The 21,354-nt window shown below is 36.7% G+C and overlaps 1 protein-coding gene across 8 annotated transcripts in view; it reads left to right on the forward strand.

The window, feature by feature from the left end:
- The window catches only part of ANKIB1 (ankyrin repeat and IBR domain containing 1), a 248,689-nt gene that overhangs the window by 111,095 nt on the left and 116,240 nt on the right, over positions 1 to 21,354 (forward strand). The window lies entirely within an intron of this gene.

Raw genomic sequence — 21,354 nt, forward strand, 5'->3', positions numbered from 1 at the left:
ATATGTTATCAATGTAACCCTTTTTTTTTAATGATTTTTTATTATATTATGTTAGTCACCATACAGTACATCCCCGGTTTCCGATGTAAAGTTCGATGATTCATTAGTTGCGTTTAACACCCAGTGCACCATGCAATACATGCCCTCCTTACTACCCATCACCGGTCTATCCCATTCCCTCACCCCCCTCCCCTCTGAGGCCCTCAGTTTGTTTCTCAAAGTCCATAGTCTCTCATGTTTCATTCCCCCTTCTGATTACCCCCCCTTTCTTTATCCCTTTCTTCCCCTACCGATCATCCTAGTTCTTATGTTCCATAGATGAGAGAAATCATATGATATTTGTCTTTCTCTGCTTGACTTATTTCACTTAGCATTATCTCCTCCAGTGCCGTCCAGGTTGTAGCAAATGTTGAGAACTCATTCTTTCTGATAGCTGAGTAATATTCCGTTGTATATATGGACCACAACTTCTTAATCCAGTCATCTGTTGAAGGGCATCTCGGCTCCTTCCACGATTTAGCTATTGTGGACATTGCTGCTATGAACATTGGGGTGCATATGGCCCTTCTCTTCACTACGTCTGTATCTTTGGGGTAAACACCCAGTAGTGCAATGGCTGGATCATAGGGGAGCTCAAGTTTTAACTTTTTAAGGGACCTCCACACTGTTTTCCAAAGTGGCTGTACCAACTTGCATTCCCACCAACAATGTAGGAGGGATCCCCTTTCTCCACATCCTCTCCAACAATTGTTGTTTCTTGCCTTGTCTATTTTTGCCATATCAATGGCAAAACTTTAACTTTCTTTGCAAATAGGTTTTGTCAGTCTTTTTTTTTTTTTTTTTTTTGGTCTTAGTTTATGGCATCATTTGCCATATCTTTTTTTTTTTTTTTTTTTTTTTTTTGGTATTTCATAGAATCATTTGTGTCTTTCCTTTTCTCTGTGGCTTCTGCTTGTTCCAGTCTTGAGACTATCTCTCTCCTATCTTAGGTAATGTAAACTTTTTCCTAAATTTTCTTCTAACTTTGTATTGTCTTTTCCTGTCAATTAGGAATCATGTTCAGTTGCTCTCAAAATCCAAAAAAGAGTGATATAAACAAATAAGGGTATCATTTTCCTTAAGTAATGAGAAATTAGCAATAGGCCATCCAGAGCTGTTATGGTGCTTCCACAATGCTGTCGGAAATTCAGGCTCATTTGTCTTTCTTTCAGTCACCTTTTCGTCCCAGGTGGCATTCCAGGCTGCGAAGCAACTTCCTTCTATTTTTTCATTCATTGCTCAACTTGTTTTAACTGAGGATCAAATCCACTTTGGTGACTGTAATTTCTGGGGAACGAGGCCAGGACAAAGCAGGTCCCCCCAAAATAGCAAGTTCTTTTGAAATATTTTCTCTGTTCTTGGAAAATAATACTGATTTTGCTTTCCGTGTCCATAAATATATGTGCAGAATAAGGCCCCATTAGGCAAGTATGGGTTTTTTTCCCAAAGTTATTTACAAGCACACAAAGAAATAAACAGATTATATTCTCAAATTGGAAACTAATGATTTTAAGAACATAGGACTTTATCCTTATATTCAGTAAATAATATTAATTAAAGGTGTTTTATGTGCCAATAACTATGGTGAACAGTGGATATATAGCTCGATATGATGTGACCCTTGTTCTCAGAAAGTTTACCAGATAATTGGAGAAGCAGATTAAACGTTTCATTATAATATTAGGTGGGAAATAGAGTGTATTATCAATTTAGGGAGGCAGGACATCTAACTATGTTAGGTGAGGGTTGAGCAGCTATGATCAGGGAACTTGATGGAGAAAATGGCTTTTAAGTTGAGACTTGAATGACTTGTAGGACTTAGCCTATTAAGGAGGAGCTTTTTAGGTGTATGGGAAGACCATTCTTTTTTTCTTTTTTTTTCTTTTTTTTTTTTTTTGATGTAAAGTTCGATGATTCGTTAACACCCAGTGCACTATGCAGTACGTGCCTTCCTTAGTACCCATCACCAGCCCATCCCATTCCCCCACCCCCCTCCCCTCTGAAGCCCTCAGTTTGTTTCTCAGAGTCCATAGTCTCTCATGCTTCATTCCCCCTTCTGATTACCCCCCCTTTCTTTATCCCTTTCTTGGGAAGACCATTCTAGGAGCTTTAGTAATTCAAAAGTGGGTCTGAGTTATAAGAGATAGGCTGGAATAGAATCAGTTCTAGTTTGGGCAGGGACTTTTCCTTAATTCCAGGGGCTGGAAGCCTTGGGAGGGTTTTAAAATAGAATTGGACAAGATCAGATTTGTCTTTTGATAAAAGTAAGCTAGTTATAGTTGATGGGGTGTGCTTTGGGGAGTGAGATCTGGAAACAAGGACACGTACTAGGTAGGAAGTTTATCTAATACATTAACATCTATTCCATCTTAGGAGTGCTTGGCTGACTCAATGGGTAAAGCATGTGACTCTTGATCTTGGGGTCATGAGTTTGAGTCCCACGTTGGGCATAGAACTTACTTTAAAAAAAATTATAAAATCTATTCCATATTAGTTAGATAAAAATTTATTGAACACCTGTGTGAATATCATGTGAGTAATACAGAGATATATAAACATAGTTCCTGTTCTCAAGGAGTATATATTTTAAGATAACTAAATATAAATATATCAACAATATGAGGCATTATACTAATATTATGCTTTCTATCCTATAAAATGAGGGAAAGTAAGGACTAGAATTAAAACTTGAACCCGGTTTCATGGCTCCAAAACTCATTTTTTTCCATGTGGAAGGCTGTGCTACCTTCCACAGCACTTATTTCCCCTTAACTTATTTAATTATCACTGTGTTGCTTGTAAGGTACCTCAGAACCCTTATGAAATAAGATTAGAGTACAATTAAAATGGTTTTCAGCTTGGAACACAAAGCATCAAGAGAGCTACACTCTGGCTTTCTTTAGGCAATCTCTGTGGTGAATGAAGCATAACCAGGAAGATATAAATGTTGGTCAGAAAAATTGCCACATTGTCTGAACGAAACAGTTGTTATAAACAGTCTTGAGACTTGTTGTGGGGAAATTTAGTATTGAACTGATAGGACAGTGGAGAGCAAGACTCTAGCATGGCATGGCATGTCACTAGATAGCTGAATAGCATTCTTATTAATCTTAAAGGTCCTTTTTTCCAGTTAGTAGATAGAGCATAGAATGAGAAAAGGGCATCACTACTGCCAGTAAATACATAAAGCAATAATGTTTTTTGTTGATGTATTTATTTTTATTTCCAGAGAGCAGTTGGAAAAAATAAAGATTATCCTATATCTCTTTCAATCATTCTAATCCCTTACTTTATTTAAATTCGTTAAATGAGATATTTTGATTCAGGCCAGGTAGAGATGGCTGGGGATAATAATGTTATTCTTTGGTGTCTGTCCACCTCTGTTAGGGTGTGCTTGCCATGTGATGTCTATAGGCCTCAATTTTCTTACTTGTAAATTGATACACTTGGATGAATATAGTTGACCCTTGAACAACATGGGTCTGAACTGCGCAGGTCCATTTATATGTGGGTTTTTAAAATAAATACAGTATAGTACTGTAAATGTATTTTCTTTTTTTTTTTTTTAAGATTTTATTTATTTATTTGACAGAGATAGAGACAGCCAGCGAGAGAGGGAACACAAGCAGGGGGAGTGGGAGAGGAAGAAGCAGGCTCATAGCAGAGGAGCCTGATGTGGGGCTCCATCCCATAACGCCGGGATCACGCCCTGAGCCGAAGGCAGACGCTTAACCGCTCTGCCACCCAGGCGCCCCCTGTAAATGTATTTTATTACAGTTTTCTTAACATCCTCTTTTCTCTAGCTTGCTTTATCCTAAGAATACAGTATATAATACATATAACGTACAAAATGTGTGTTAATCAACTGTTTATGTTATCAGTAAGGCCTCCACTCAACAGTAGGCTATTAGCAGTTATGTTTTGGGGGAGTCAAAAGTTATACATGGATTTTTGACTGTGTAGGGTCCAGCACCCCAACCCGCATGTTATTTAAGAGTCATCTGTAATCTCCTGAGGGTTTTTCTTCCTCTAAATGTGACTTGACATGACATCTACAAAATTACTTTAAAAGTTAGCATATGATATTCTGATTGAAAAAAAAATTACCTTTTCTATAGAATAGGGGAGACAAGAAAGGAAAGAAAGATAGAGATTGCACTGAGAACTTGGTATCAAAGAATGAAGAAAAACATTCTCCAGAAACTCAGAGGGAGGTGTTACTTCTGATTTTTTAGCTATTCACAACTTTTGAATGTGGGTTAAATGCCAAATACATAAGGCAGTCAAAAGTGCAAAATAATAAGGTTGTTATAGTCAAGGATTATAGTTGGGTAGCCTTTTCAACTGATATTCTTTGAGAAAATTGAACTTTAATGTTCTGAGCTAGAGGTTCTCAAAGTTTAGCATGTATCAGAATCACTGGGACGGCTTGTTAATGCTAGTCCCACCCCCAGACTTTCTGATTCAGTAAATTTGGGGTGGAACCTGAGAGTTTTCATTTCTAATAATTTCCCAAGTGCTGCTGATGTTGCTGGCATCTATTGTGTGAAATTAATTTATTTCTCCCTTAGGCTTCTAAAACAGTACTAGTTGTATAGAAGCACTAGACGAATTTTAAAAATTGTTCCTCAAATCATTTTTCTGTGTCCAGAGTTCTTTACCTTAACTTAGAAGGTAAAAACACAGTTTCATGGACACAGGAAGATTAGTAGTCATGTGCAGGATAGGTTAAAGTTGGAAAAAACAGGGCTCAGGTCTACTTACTATCCACCTGCTATCTAGAATATGGTTTAAAAGAGACCTCTCTTGGGGTGCCTGGGTGGCACAGCGGTTAAGCGTCTGCCTTCGGCTCAGGGCGTGATCCCGGCGTTATGGGATCGAGCCCCACATCAGGCTCCTCCGCTATGAGCCTGCTTCTTCCTCTCCCACTCCCCCTGCTTGTGTTCCCTCTCTCGCTGGCTGTCTCTGTCGAATAAATAAATAAAATCTTAAAAAAAAAAAAAAAAAAAAGAGAGAGACCTCTCTTCATTTGGAATTTTGTGCCCTTAAGCCTAGGTAGCATCAGTTACATGTCAAGGACCAGTTTTAAGTAGAGTATGTACCATGATGTCAGTGTGCCAATGTATAACCTAAAAATCATATAGCCTAGGGACACCTGGGTGGCTCTGTCGGTTAAGGCTCTGACTTTAGCTCAGGTGTCCTGGGATCCAGCCCCACATCAGGCTCCCAGTTCAGTGGGGAGTCTGCTTATCTCTCCCCCTCTGCCCCTCCACCTGCTCATGTGCACATTCGCACTCTCTGTTTCTCTCTCAAATAAATAAAATCTTAAAAAACAAAAAACCCTCATGTAGCCTAAAAGTTTCCATGATTCCTTTCACCACCTTCGTTTTTCTACCCTTTACTCCTTGATGTTGTTTATGTATACTTCTTTCTCCCTAATTGGGTTTCTGACTTCTATGTTTTTGTATCCTTTTTAACATTTATATACTAAATAATTTATCAATAGTAGTTTCCATTAGATTGGCTGAAGAAAAATTTCAACATTTTAAAATTGGGAAAATATGTGTAAAAAATGTCATTGGCTCAGAAGGGGGAATGAAACATGAGAGACTATGGACTATGAGAAACAAACTGAGGACTTCAGAGGGGAGGGGGGTGGGGGAATGGGATAGACCGGTGATGGGTAGTAAGGAGGGCACGTATTGCGTGGTGCACTGGGTGTTATACACAACTAATGAATCATCGAGCCTTACATCGGAAACCGGGGATGTACTGTATGGTGACTAACATAATATAATAAAAAATCATTTAAAAAAAAAATGTCATTGGCTTTATATCTTAATATTAAATTGGTTACCCCAAAAGCATAGAATCTATACATTGTTAACTTCCAAACTGTATCTCCAGCTCAGACCTTTCTCCTCAGCTTCACACTTGTATATCCTTTTGCCTACCTGACATCCTGATGGCCTCTCAAAAGTAACATGTTCAATTTTAAGCAGATCCCCCACCTTCTCACTTGTACTTTCATCTCCTGCAATCATCCCCTCTCAGTAGTTGTAATTCTGCCCTTCAAGGTGCTCAGGCCAAGAACTGTGGAGTCATTCTTTTTTCTTCTCCCTCACTCCTGCTTCCAGGCTATCAGTAAATTCCATCCTTACCTTCAGAGTACACCCAAAATCTGATCAAGTATTCACCACCTTCACTGCCACCTCCCAGAACCAAGCTACCATCAACTTCTACTTGGATGACTGCAACCACTTCCTAAATAGTCTCCCTGCTTATAGCCTTGCTGCCACTCCTATTACTCTTCTCAGACAGCCATCCAGAGTGATCCTGTTAAATATAAGTCACGTCTTTCATTCCTCTCCCAAAAACCCTCTAGTGGTTTTTGTTTTTTACCAGAATAAAAGCCTAGTGATTTACGATGACCCTTTAAGACCCTGAACAGTCCATCTGCCCCCATTACTTCTCTTGACTTCATATCCTACTCCTTTCTTCCTCACTGGCCTCCTTTCTGTTCCTTGAATGCATAGGGCATGCTCCTTTCACTGGCTGTTTACCCTGCCTGGAATGCTCTTTCCCCTAAATATCCCACGGCTCACTACTTTACCTGTTTTACTCAAACGTCACATTCCCTGATATCCCAAAACTCCATCCCTTTCTTGGCTTTGTTATTGTAACACTTTACCTGAATATACTGTAAGCTCCACGGGGACAGGGATTTTAGTTTATTTTGTTTTTGTTGTATTTCCCTACATGCCTGGCAAATGATAGTGCTCAGTAAATAACTGTGACATGAATTTATGATTTTATCTGCCCACTGGAGTATGCCTTTTCTTTGAAAAATGCTCCCGATAATCATGTGCTTCTAGCATAGGCTACCAGTCTTTGACTTCTTCTTTTTTTTTTTTTTTTTTTTTTTTAAAGATTTTATTCATTTATTTGACAGAGATAGAGACAGCCAGTGAGAGAGGGAACACAAGCAGGGGGAGCGGGAGAGGAAGAAGCAGGCTCATAGCAGAGGAGCCTGATGTGGGGCTCGATCCCGGAACTCCAGGATCACGCCCTGAGCCGAAGGCAGACGCTTTAACCGCTGTGCCACCCAGGCGCCCCCAGTCTTTGACTTCTAACACTTATTCTGCTGGTTCCTTTTCTAAAAATGATACATTCCATGCCTCTCTTGTTCAGTTTCAAATTACTGTTTGATTTTTATTGCAACATACAATTTGCATAAATTGTAGTTCCTAAGTTCATGCATTATCTTGGGAAATAATTAAGCATTTTTTTAATCCTTTGTAAAGTTATGAAGTATTCATTGTCATTGAATATGGTGTTTCCCAACAGTCATAGTGCTATTTTGGTATGCATGTTGCTTTTACGGGACTCTCTATCATGATTTATAACTTTATACTATAGCCTCTTTCATATTCTTTAAGAAAGGTCAGTACCTGTTTCCCCTGGTAAACCTGGACTGAGAGTACTTGGTCCTGTTTTGATTTCTGAGAGTTTTGTAGGTTTTAGTGTTTTTTGTGTAGCCAGTGCTTCATAACTACCTTTATGGGATCAGGTAGGTCCCACAGACACTCCTTGCTCTTTTGTTCATTTTTTCTTGGCTCAACAAGAATTCATGTACTTGTTATGGAAGTCCTACACTTTGGATTTTTCATTTCGGGTATTGTGCCTAATTGTTAGGTCATATTTTGAATCATGGAATCATTTGAATCCAGCTGATAACTTTTCAGTCTGAAAGAGTCACTGCACCACTTACGTTCATTCAGTTGCTGTTTCTTCAGGATGCAGAAAAGCATAAGTGGCTCAAATCTAAATTCTTCATATCTTTTTTAGGTGTTAAATTCATTTAGGTGTTAAAGGTTGTTATATTTCTGTGTCCTTCATTATTTCATTAAGATATGTGGAATATAAAGTGAATTTAAAAACATTAAGTCAAATACATAGGACTCAGTTTCTTGTTTTCTGATACTGGAGAGTTTCCAGTCTCAGACCGGGGGGTGCCTGTGATTTGGAAAACAGGGAACAAACATGAGGAAGTCCTTAACCTTAATTATATTTCATTGCTATGGCAATAGAATGTAATAGAACTTAATGCTAAGATTCACTATCAACTAAAAATATATAAAGTATAAATGAATTCTTTCAGATGCAAGCTGGTACTTGAATGTCAGAGTGTAGTAGTTGGGGCTTTGCTGAGAATAGTTTTGCAACATAGCTTAAGACATCCCATGGGGGGAAAAAGCATAGGTTCAAAGATACATATAAGTTTACCCATAATAGTAGATACATTAGAACCAATTTAATGTAAAGCAATGGAGAACGGATTAAAATATTATCTGTCAGATTTTGATATTATTAAAATTATGTGTTTAAGGGATATTTAATCAAATGAAAAATGCTGATGATAAAATCTAAATACAAAAAAAATTCCAATTTTATTATACACTGTGATCCAGTTCTTCACTTAAAAGAAGGCTCTGTACATACAAAAAACATGCCAATGTGTGTTTATTGTGATTATTACAGTGATTATTACAGGGTTGAGGATTATAGTGATCTTTTTATTTTATTCTTTATACTTTTCTATTTTCTATACTTTTCTTTCCAATTTTATACTCTGTATAATCTTAAGTATTTTTAATTTAAAGGAAGGAAAAAAGTTTTTAGAACTAGGTATAGCTATGTGATTCTAGGCAAGTTAGTAATAATGATGATTACTACATTTTATTGACTACCTACTATTTAGCAAATATTGAATATATTTTATGTATTTTTGTCATCCTATTTATAATAGTCCAGCAATGGAGGCATAATTATCTACGTTTACATGTTAGGCCTAAGTCTCAAAACTTTGGAGTAGCTTATAAGCTAGTAAACGTTACAGCCAGGATTCAAACTGAAGTTTATACAATTTTCTAAATATACCAAAAGGCCTTTCCAAAATAATGTAACTCTCAAAGCCTGTGTTTCTTTACTGTGAAATGTAGGTGTAATTGTTGCGCAGCTTAAATGACACAAGGTACATAAACCCCAAGTTTTTTTCCATGAGATCTTCTTATAGTTATGCCTTCTGGCTTTTTTTTTTCAGTCTGCTTCTGCACATGTATTATTCAAGCTGTTGTTAAATATTTCCATTAACAACGTTACCTGAAATTTAACTCTATAACAGTAAATCTGTAAGTTGCATTTCTTCGAAGAAGAGAATAATCCATTGATTAGCATTTTGTTTTTGTAGTTTTAATGTTTATATCCTTCAGTTTTGCAGTCATTTTTGGAAGTTCCATTTTCATGAGAATCAGTGGTACTTTGTTAAAAGGGATAAGGTTTATGTTTCTCACCTTCCCTGAAAGAAGTTTTAAGAAATTGGCGGGGGGGGGGGGGGGGGGCTGGGTGGCTCAGTCGTTAAGCGTCTGCCTTCGGCTCAGGGCGTGATCCCGATGTTCTGGGATCGAGCCCCACGTCAGGCTCTTCCGCTGGGAGCCTGCTTCTTCCTCTCCCACTCACCCTGCTTGTGTTCCCTCTCTCGCTGGCTGTCTCTATCTCTGTTAAATAAATAAATAAAATCTAAAAAAAGAAAAGAAAAAAGAAATTGGCGGGGGGTGCTTGGGTGGCTCAGTCGGTTAAGCCTCTGACTCCTCATCTCAGCTCAGGTCTTGATCTCAGGGTTGTGAGTTTGAGCCCCAACATTGGCTCTCCACTGGGCGTGGAGCCTAGTTAAAAAAGAAAAGAAAAGAAGCAACAGCAGCTTGCTTTTGTTGAGTTTGGAAAGATTTCTGTTCCTTGCCTGAGTTCTGAACCAGATGAGAGGTCAAAACAGTAAGCATATCCAGTTTTTTTCTCTCCAGATTTTTCTAAAGTCCCTGAGGTAGATAAGGGTCAGGAATATTACACCAATTGGGCTCTTGCAAATGGACGAAATCATTAGAAATGGGAAAGTGTACTCTCAAAACCTTTTTCAAGTTTCTTATTTTTGTTTAGAGTTAGTGTAAAAGGCTGCTGAAACACCTAAGTATGGTGAATTGAGTCTAGCTGATAGCTATTATAGTCAGCAAAATAACTGGATGGATGGATGGATGGATGGATGGATGGATGGATGGATGGATGGATAGATAGAGTTTGCTTACTCTGATGTTCAGGATTACACTATTGCTTATGGGTACGTTAAACACCTTCCAGAAAATCCGGGATAAGTATGATTTCAAGTATTATATTTTAGGCTCTATATTTTTCTACTTGAGTGTCTTAATTTTGGATTTAGAAAATATGGATACTCTTTTATCTATGGGAAATACAAAGAAGTATGAAACTGTACTCATTTTTGACTAATTAAAAAAAAAAAAATTCCTCTAAGGGCACCTGGGTAGGCTCGGTCAGTTAATGGGCTGCCTTCAGCCCAGGTCATGATCCCAGGGTGCTGGGATTGAGCCCTGCATCAGGCTCCTTGCTCAGCAGGAGCCTGCTTCTCCCTCTCCCTCTGCCTCCCATTCCCCCTGCTTGTTCTCTCTCTCTCTCTCAAATAAATTGAAGAAAATCTTTAAAAAAAAAATTCCTCTGGACAATGATCATGCAGATTTTACTGTATGTTCTAGCTACTACATAATTTTCTGTGATATGATTAACCACCATATATTTTTCTGTTCTCCTACTGATAAATAACTAGATTATTCCACAGTTTTAAAAAATCAACTTCAAAGTGGATTTTCTGGAAGAGAGAGGGAGGGAAAGACTTGTGGCAGTGGGGATGCCTAACTATGTGTTATATCTTTGAAAAATAAAGAGATTTGAAACAGTTATGGAGGAAAAGACAGTGACGTTATAGACATGAAGTAAAGTAATGTTAATGTCTAGTTTAAGATATCTTTTTTTACCCTGAAGTTATGAAGATGTTTCCCCATATTTTCTTCTGAAAGCATTATTGTTTAACTGGCAATTTCATATTTAGATCTGCAATTCATATGGAATTTGTCTTTTGTGTGGGGTTTTAGGTAGGGTTCCAGATCCTTTTTTTTTTTCCTTGTGTAAAGAAGACCATTCTTTAAAGGAGGAGATTTTTTAATGATGGAAAATAACAGAATGTGTTTGCTTGTTGAAAGGTGGTCTAGGCCTACATGGTTTTCTAGATTCTGGGGAACTGATGGCATAGAAACAGGAAAAGGTAAATGAAAGAATATAGTTTCTGAAGAGGAAAGAAACAATTTTGCAAAGGAAGGGATCCATAGCATATTTGTCTTTGCTTTGAAAGGAATGCACTTTCATTCTAAGAAGAGAAAAATGAATGCAAATGCAAGTTGGTTTAAGCTTGATTATGAGAAGATGAAGGAGTTCCATCTTTGTGTTCTGCTTTGTTCATGAAGTAAGGGTGCGTTCTTGAGTTGTAGGTGGTGGAGGGAAAGGTTGTGGAGGATTGAAGAGAACTAATAAAGTATGAAAGCCCAAAGCCCAATTCATTCAGTTCTTTCTTTCTCTCTCATACCTTCAAATTCTGTGAGGTAGAATGTGATTGGTTAAGTTAGTCACTATTCAGTATAGAGCCCCCTCTTTGGGTGTAAGACTCTTGAACCAGGCTTGCCTAAAAGGTTCCTTTTGGATCAGATATCCATCCTTATTCCAGGTATCTATAGGTCAGTGGTAGTGGGGGAAATACACATCTGTCTTTTGTTCAGAAGGAAGCATTTCTTTCTTGGTCCCTCCAACAAAAGTCCTAGATTTAAGTCAGTGATCCAGTTTGGATAACATAAACAATGGCTGTGGTTAGTTGAATAGAAAACGCATTAGCCGAATTTCCGCCTTACGACCCTCTGCCCCTGGTGGAGCCCGCCCCATCTAAACCATGTCTTGACTGTGATAGAAGAGGGTTTCTCCAGAAAAACCGAATTGCTCTTACCAGAGAAGGATGAACGGCCACCAGGGAAATAAAAATATATCGGAATTTAATGGAGAAAAGTATTCATAGACCCTTGATCTTTAAAGGAGTATGATAGTCTCTTAGTAAACTCAGTGAATTAAGAACTGAAGCAATTATTTTGTAAAAAGCTTTAATCTTATTTTAAGAATTTGTTTTCACTGTTCCTCAGTGACTTTTGACTTAATAGTAAAACCATCACAATGGAGCGTGGGTATTTCTTCTCAGCTTGCATCTCTTCCTTCTTTATCTTACATTAAGTGTTTGTTTAGTTTGTTTGTTCAAAGGATTTAAAAAAGAAATACCCTTCATTATTAGACCAGCTTGCAGTAGGATATTTGGGGAAGGGCATTACTCTAAAGTATAAAGTACTCATCCCAAGAAGATACTTTTGCATACATGACAATGAACCACACAGTGTTTGCCAGACTTTATGTTTGACTTTAAGCACAAAGAACATTGGAAATTGTTCTCTTTCATCTTACAATTGAAATACTTACAATACCATTATCTTTAAGATAGTTTCACTTTCCTCTGAAATGTCTTTCATAAATGTCTTTCATAATAGCATGTTTTTAAGATTGAATCGGTAGGATAGCATTGGGGGACAGGAAAATAATAAAATGTCCACAGATTCTAAACCAGCCCTTAGGTTGAGTGCTATAGTTATTTAGCAGTAGAAGAGTTTGACTTTCATCAGGTAAGTGTATGATTCTGAAATGATCTCTCATTTAGAAAAAGGAAATTGAACCAGATAGAAAAACAAATGTTTTTGTATTGTGATTTACTCCGTAAGTAAGAGAAAGGAAGTAGAACTAACCACATAGAAAAGTATCTTTGTGTTATCTTGTGCTTTGCTTGACACATAGTGATTGCTCAGTAACAGCATCTAAATTTGTGAAGAATGGGTAGATATGTGAATTTTTTGAAAATCCTTTTCCTATTAACATTTTATTTGGTGGGATCCTATAGCCCCGTACGGACAAGAATTTTTCTGACTTTATTCTGCATAAACCTAAGGCATCTAGGTTCATTGGTAACTTTCCAGCGTGTTAGCCAGCATCACCCAAAATATATTGGTTACATCAGCATTGTATCCTTTTCCTTTCCCACAACTGAAAGCATTCCACTATCTTTCTTGCCTAACTACAATATCCACTCTTAACTGTAAATAGTGAGCCAAAAAGAACTGTTTTTAATTATTCTAGTTTCCTTGCTTTTCCATATAAATTTTAGGATTAGCTTGTTTAAATCCATTAATATTCCTGCTAGGATTTTTATTGTAATTGCATTAACTCTGTAGGTCAGTTTGTGGAGAACTGACATCTCTAATTCTGTCGAGTCTACAAAGTTTTTAAAAAGACTAATAATCTTCATAGAGATGAAATGTTACATCCATGATCCAAAAATAAAATACTAATAGAATACTATAGGAAAAGGAACAACCAAATGATAAGAAAGAACTATGGGATTTAAAACATGGTAACTTTAATTCCATAGAATAGCTGGAAGATAAAGTTAAGGAAATCTCCTTGAAAGTAGAACAAAAAAGTAGAGGTAAAGGAGGAGAGAAAGATTAGAAAATTAGAGGATATAGCTAAGAAATCTGTTATCCAAATAATAGGAGTTCTAGAAAGGGAGAATAGAAATGGAGAGACACAGATGATCAAAGAAATTGTCCTAGAACTGAATTAAGGACATAGATCTCCATTTTGGAAAAACAAATTTAAAAAAGAACCACACAACTTTATAGAAACAGAAAATAGGATGGCAGAAACTGGGAAGAGTTTAATGGGTACAGACTTTGATCTTGGGAAAATGATAAAATTCTGGAGATGGATGTTGGTGTTGGTTACACAGCAATGTGAATGTACTTCCACTGGACAGTACACCTACAAATAGTTAAAATGGTGAATTTTATGTTAAAGTCAAAAAGAACAAGAGAGAAGACGGTAGCAGATGAAAGACTTAAATGTTTTGAAAGCTGGAGAGCAGTTACACAAAAGGCAACTGATTTAGCAAAACTAAACTGATGAAGCAAAGGTCAAATCTAATTCTACAATTGTGTAAGAAAAAAAGGGCAAGCTGATTTGTGTTACAGCACACCAAAAAAGCACAGGAATTGGAGGCACAGGTAGCTCTGAATGAAGAAAGGATATGGCTTTAAAACATCAGAGATTTCAAAATCTTATGAGGAGTAAAAACCAGACAGATCCTTTGTTCATTCTGTGCAGCTGAGCTATTGCTCTTTTTCTGTTCTGGAAGAAGACAGGAGAGACATCTACACAGAGTTTGTCAGAAGCACAGGGACAGACAGCAGAGGGTGATGCACCATTCTGGAAATGGCATTAGGTAGAATTATACATACTAAATGGTAAGACCTCCCCAGCTTCTTTCCTCCATTTAGCCTGAAATATAGACCTAAACATTCTGCAGTTGGGGTCCACAGTGAAATAGCCCAGCCAGTTTTCATGCTACAGTGCAACCTGCTTGTTATCAAGCCTTGCTATTGTAAATAATGCCAAAATAAGCATCAATGTACAGGTCTCTTTGTATACCTTCCAGGCCTTATCCTAGGACAATATGTTAATGTGTTACAACCATAACCCACAGTAAGAAGTAATTTTATATGTCATAACCTGGGTATACACACCTTTGTATGTGTATGTATTTATTTATTTATTTGAAACAAAAGTTTCACAGAACTACCCTTACTACATAAATATGCTGTGATATTTTTAGCTTATTAAAAGAAATAAGTTGGCCCTTTGTACCTCATTTAAGTATAAAAGTAAATCATAGTCATATACAGATGACTGTAATAATAGTAGAATTCCTAGGCCTACGATATGTTCATCTTCAACATGAAAAAATACTACCAAATTATAAAATCATTTTCCAAATTATACTTCCCACCAGTAATGTTTAAGCATTTCAGCTTGTGTTTTCAGACTCTTCTACTAATCTAATAATTAGAAATGGCAATTGTGACAGACACTGTGTGTATGCTGACCAATCTTTATTTTTTAATCTTTTCGTCTTCCTCTGTCAACTATGGAAACATTAAAAGGTAAAAACTATTCCCTAGCTCTTCTTGCAGTTAGAGGTAGCTATGTGATCTAATTCTGACTAATGCAACACACCAAACTTGCAGTCTGGAGCTGTAGCAGCCATTTTATGACCACATGGGTGAAAACAGCCTGCTAAGAATGACAGTATAAAAATGGTGGGAGAGCATTCAGGACATTGATGACATTGTGTAGCTTATATAAGAAGTCTGGGTTATCTCCTTCTGGATTTATAGTTACACTGATAAGAATAAACCCTTATCTGTTTAAGCCACATTTACAGGTTTTGGGGGTTCATTTCTCTGTCATTTGTTTATTAGTTCCTATAATATAATAGTTAGCTTAGACTAAATTATTCCATAGCAACAAATGACCACAAAATTTCAGTGACTTATAACAAGAAACATTTCTTTTTTCATTCACTTAAATGTGTCAGCTGCAGACCTGCTTCAGATATGCTCCCATGTCTTCATTCTGGGACCCAAACTGAAGAAGTTCTGCCTGGGTCTTGTGACAGTGAGAAAAAGAGCAACAGTCAAACCACAAGACGCTTCTTAAAACTTTGGTTCAGAAATGTCATGCTTCATTTCCGCATACATTTTGTTGGCCACAGCAAGATAAATCGCCAGAAGTGGTGTAAGTGGGCAAGGAAGTATAATCTTTCAATAGGGAGGGCAGTAAATAATTGGGGACAATAATATAACTGTCACTGTATCCTTTTGCATTTTTGTTCTTACAAATATTAAAAGTTCTTTATACATTCTGGATACTAAACTTGTGAGTTTAGCTTTTACATTTGGTCTGGGATCCAGTCTTGAATTAAGTTTTGCATATGTTCTGAGGTTAAAGGTCAAGGTTAAGTTTTTTCCATATGGCGACCCATTTATTCTAGTGTCATTTGATGAAAGGATTTAGCTTTCTCCCATTGGATTGCCTTGGCACCTTTGTTGAAAGTCATAGTGCTATTTAAGTGTAAGTTGATTTCTGAGCACTTCATTCTTTTACATTAATCTGTTTGTTGAACCTTATGCCAGTACCACACCATCTTAAGTAAGTCTTGAAATCAGGTGATAAAATTTTCTGATTTGTTTCATTTTTCAAGATTGCTTAGAATATTCTGGGATTTTGCACTTCTATATTTAGTCTTCCCATCTATGAACATGGTTTCTCTCTTCATATTTTTAGGGCTTTAATCCCACCAATGCTTGTTTCAGCACAGAAGTCTTTCACACCTTCTATTAAATTTATTCTTAAATATATTTTTGACACTAAATGTAAATAGAATTTAAATTTTTTTCCAGTTGCTTGCTGCTACAATTTGGTTTTGTTTTTTCTTTTGAAGTTTAATGTTTGATTTTTATTTTGTATGAAGTAAATTACTGAGATTGTGTCAAGGTAAAAAAAAAAAACGTGACCATCATATTTACCAGATAATCACCTCAGTTTGGTACGTTTCTCTTCTTTTTCTCCTTCTCCTCATGGCATTATTTATTTATTTATTTAACATGTTAACGTTGTATATGTTTAAGGTGTACAGGATTTTTTGTAAAGATTTATTTATTTGAGAGAGAGAGGAGAGCAGAAGGAGGAACAGAGAGAGAGGGACAGGCGAACTCCATGTTGTATATGGAGCCTGATGTAGGGTCAGTCCCATGATTCTGAGATTGTGACCTGAGCTGAACCAAAGAGTTGGACGCATAACCAGCTGAGCCACAGGTGCCCCAGCAGCATGTTACTTTGTTACATTTATATATTGTAATATGATTACCAATATAGCGGTGTTTATCATATTATATAATTACAGTATGATTATTATTGTCTGTATTCATTATATTCTGCCTTAGATCTCTGTGGCTTGTTGATTCCTCATTACAGGTTTGTACCCTTCCTAAAGCATTATAACTCTTGTTCCCCACCCCCTGTAGCCACTATTTTACACTCTTTTTTAAATAGGTCCTTTTATTGGGATTCCATGTGTAAGTGACATTATACAGTACTTGTTTTTTTCTGTCTGACTTCTCTCTCTTAGCATAATGTGCTCAGGATCCATCCATGTTGTTGCATATGGGAGGATATCTTTTCTCATGGCTGAGTAATATTCCATTATGTATATGTAACACATCTTTTTTATCCATTTATCCATTGATGGGCATTTGGGTTGTTTGCATACCTTGGCTATTGTGAATAATGCTGTGGTAAACCTTATAAAAATCCTATTTTCATTTCCTTTGGGTATATACCATTGCAGAATTGCTGGATTATATAGTTCCATGGATCTATTTTTAATATTTTGAGGGACCTCCATTTTGTTTTCGATAGTGGTTGGACCAATTAACATTCCCACCAGCTATGTATAAGGGTTCCCTTTCACCACATCCTCACCAGCACCTGTTGTCTTTTGTCTTCTTGATGGTAGCCATTCTAAAAGATGTGGGGTAATATCTCATTGTGGTTTCGATTTGTATTTCCCTGATGATTAGTGATGTTTGAGCATCTTTCATGTGTCTCTTGACCATTTTGATGTCCTCTTTGGAGAAATGTCTGTTTAGTTCTTCTGCCCATATTTTTTAATTGGACTGTTTAGCTTTTTGTTATCGAGTTGTTATGTTTAGGGAATGGAAACACAATGATGTTTTTATTTGCCCTAGTTGTCAAGTAAAGAACCAGGTATTTCTACTCCCTGTGTTTCTTTCTCACTAGACTATTAATGTAGGATCATGACATCAGAGGTTAACCAGCCACTCATCCTTCTCCTTGATGACGATTTTCAAATACCTTATTGTGAATAAAAAGACTATGACATTAGAAGGAAATTGGCTGTGTCCCTTTTTTTATTCTATTTCTCTCAGTATTGTCCTGTGTAGTAGGTAATGCTAATAATCTTCCCGTATACAGAGATTGGATGTTTATCTGAAGTTTTACCATAATTTGGGGCACCTGGGTGGCTGTCAATTTAGCAACTGACTCTTGATTTCACCTCAGGTCTTGATCTCAGGGTCATGAGTTCAAGCCCTATATTGGGCTCCATGCTGGGCATGGAACCTACTTTTTAAAAAAATTTTTTTTACTCTTAAAATGGAAATTTGATTGAATTTTTAACATTCACACACACACTCAGTTTCAGAAGTTAGAAAAATCCGGGGTGCCTGGATGGCACAGTCTGTTAAGCATCTGACTCTTGGTTTCAACTCAGGTTGTGATCTTAGGGTTATGAGATCCAGCCTCATATCGGGCTCCAAGCACAGCGGGGAATGTGCTTAAGACTCTGTCTCTCTCTCTCCTTACCCCCTTCTGAGCCTTCCCCCCCACTTGTGCTCTCTGTCAAATAAATAGATAGATAAATCAAAAAAAATCTTAAAAAAAAAAAGAAGTTAGAAAAATCCTTTATTTGACAACATAATTTTGTTACTAGTGATGTATATATAACATAAGCTGTTGAGATGCCCTTCAACAGATGACTAGAAGATGTGGTCCATATATACAATGGAATATTACTCAGCTATCAAAAAGAACGAGTTCTCAACATTTGCTGCAACATGGACGGCACTGGAGGATATAATGCTAAGTGAAATAAGTCAAGCAGAGAAAGACAATTATCGTATGGTTTCTCTCATCTATGGAACGTAAGAACTAGGAAGATCGGTAGGAGAAGAAAGGGATAAAGAAAGAGGGGGTAATCAGAAGGGGAAATGAAGCATGAGAGACTATGGACTCTGAGAAACAAACTGAGGGCTTCAGAGGGGAGGGGGGTGGGGGAATGGGATAGGCTGGTGATGGGTGGTTAGGAGGGCACGTATTACGTGGTGCACTGGGTGTTATACTCAACTAATGAATCATCGAACTTTACATCAAAAACCAGGGATGTACTGTATGGTGCCTAACATAATAAAAAAATATTATTATAAAAAAAAAACAAAATTTGTAATATTGGTCTAGGATTCAAATGGCTTAATTGATGAATAACCATGTTAAGTAAGTTTTATTGTCTTGAATACAGCCTATTCCACAGATAAAATTCTTATAACTAATATTAAATAAGTGTTCTTTGAAAATTGTAAAAAAAAAAAAATAAGCTGTTTAAAGTCATAGATTTTAGGTACCATACTTAAGTATTTTTCAATGTTATCATTTCTGATCTTTTTTATTTTTTCTAGAGCTTTCTTAAATTAATGACAATATAAATTGTAAGAATTATCATGCCCTTCTGCTTGAAGTTCATCTTTTAATAGGAAAACATGAGAGAATATTAGTTTGCATAAAAATCATTTACTTTAATCTTGAAGTTCTAGTAGGCAGAACGCACTGAATTTAAATGAGATTATCTTGACAAATGGCGACCAACCTTTTTGACAACACTGAATAAGCATGTTGGTTGTTCTTTTTGTATAAATATGTGCATTTTTCTTTAAAATTAATTTTTTAAAAATATCTAAAATCTAATTTGTCTATTTTGTTTGCCTTATTTTAATGCACGTGTGTATTCAGTTTAGATTAAGTAACTTTAGTTTCTAGGACTATTTAAAGTGAATTGAAAGGAGGTAATGATCAGACACTAATTGGAAATTTTTGCATGACTTGGGTTTGGACAATCATTCATCATTTGTCTACTGGTCAGATTTTGAGCTCTTTCAACTGTCCTAAAGTTATGAACCAATAAGCAGAAAACTTTTCTAGGAAAAAAAGAGGAATGAGGAGTATGTATTTATTCAATGCCTTCTATATTAGACACTGTGCTAATAAGTACTTATAGTTTTATTTCTCACAACAACTCATCCCCATTATATGGTCAAGGAAACAAATGCAGAGAGATTAATATAAAGATAGGATTCAATTTGGGTGGGTTTTTTTTAAAGATTTAATTTTTTTTAGAGCTTTTTGGGTTCACAACAAAATTGAAAGGAAGGAAGCTTCTGGCCTCCTCCACCAACCTGTAAGGCTTTCCCCGTTATCAGCATTACTTACCAAAGTGGTGTGTTTGTTACAGTTCATGAATCTGCATTAAAACGCAATAATCACTCAATGTCCATAGTTACCTTAGGGTTTACTCTGGGTGTTGTGCATTTTATGGATTTGGACAATGTATAATGATATATACCCATCATTATTATATACAGAGTATTTTCAGTGTCTTAAAAATCCTCTGTGGTCCACCTCTTCATCCCTCTCCTGGCCTCAACTCCTGGCAACCACTCATCTTTGTCTCTGTAGGTTTGCATTTTCCGGAGTGTTATATAGTTGAAATTTTACAGTCTGTAGCCTTTTCAGATTGGTTCTTTCATTAGTAATGTGCACTTAAGTTTCCTCCATGTGTTTTCATGGCTTAACAGATCATTTCTTTTTAGTGCTAAATAATATTCCATTGTCTGGAGTACCACAGTTTATCCATTAATCTGTTGAAGGGCATCTTGTTTGCTCCTAGGTTTTGGCAATGATGAGTAAAGCTGCTATAAACATCTGTGTACAGGTTTTTGTGTGGGCATAAGTTTCCAAATCCTTGGGGTAGACACCAAGGATTGTGATTACTAGATCATATCGTAAGTGTATGTTTAGTTTTGTAAGAAACCACTGAACTGTCTTGCAGAATGACTGTATCATTTTGCATTCCTACCAGCAATGAATGAAATTTGTGTTGTTGCATATCCTTGCCAGCATTTGGTATTGTCACTGTTCTAGAGTTTGGCCATTCTAGTAGATACATAGTGGTACCTCAGAGTTTTTTAATTTGCATTTCTCTCATGACATATGATGTGGGTTATCTTCTAATGTATTTATTTGCCATCTATATATCTTTTTTGGTGAGGTGGCTCTTAAGATCTTTAGCCCATTTTTTTAAATCAGAAATTTTTTTTGTTGAGTTTTAAGAGTTCTTTGTATATTTTGGATAACAGTCCTTTATGAGATATGTCTTTTGCAAATACTTTCTCCTAGTCTGTGGCTTGTCTTCTCATTCTCTTGACTTTGCCTTTCATAGAGGAGGACGTTTTTATTTTAATAAAGTCCCGCTTATCCGTTATTTCTTTCATAGATTGTACCTTTGGGGTCGTATCTAAAAAATCATCATTGTGGGGGTGCCTGGGTAGCTCAGTTGGTTAAGCGTCTGACTTTGGCTCAGGTCATTGTCTCAGTGTCCAGGGATCTAGCCCAGCATCCAGCTCTACGGTCAATGGGGTGCCTGCTTCTCCCTTTCCCTTTTCCCTCTCCTTTTGCCCCTCTCCCTGCTCATGCTCTCTCTCCCCCCTGCCCCTCTCTCATATAAATAAATAAAATCTTTTTTAAAAATAAATTTAAACAAATTAAAAATCATCACTATACCTGAGTTCATCTAGGTTT

The sequence above is a fragment of the Ursus arctos genome, unplaced genomic scaffold (assembly GCF_023065955.2).
Source record: "Ursus arctos isolate Adak ecotype North America unplaced genomic scaffold, UrsArc2.0 scaffold_3, whole genome shotgun sequence".
In the NCBI taxonomy this organism is placed as follows: domain Eukaryota; kingdom Metazoa; phylum Chordata; class Mammalia; order Carnivora; family Ursidae; genus Ursus; species Ursus arctos.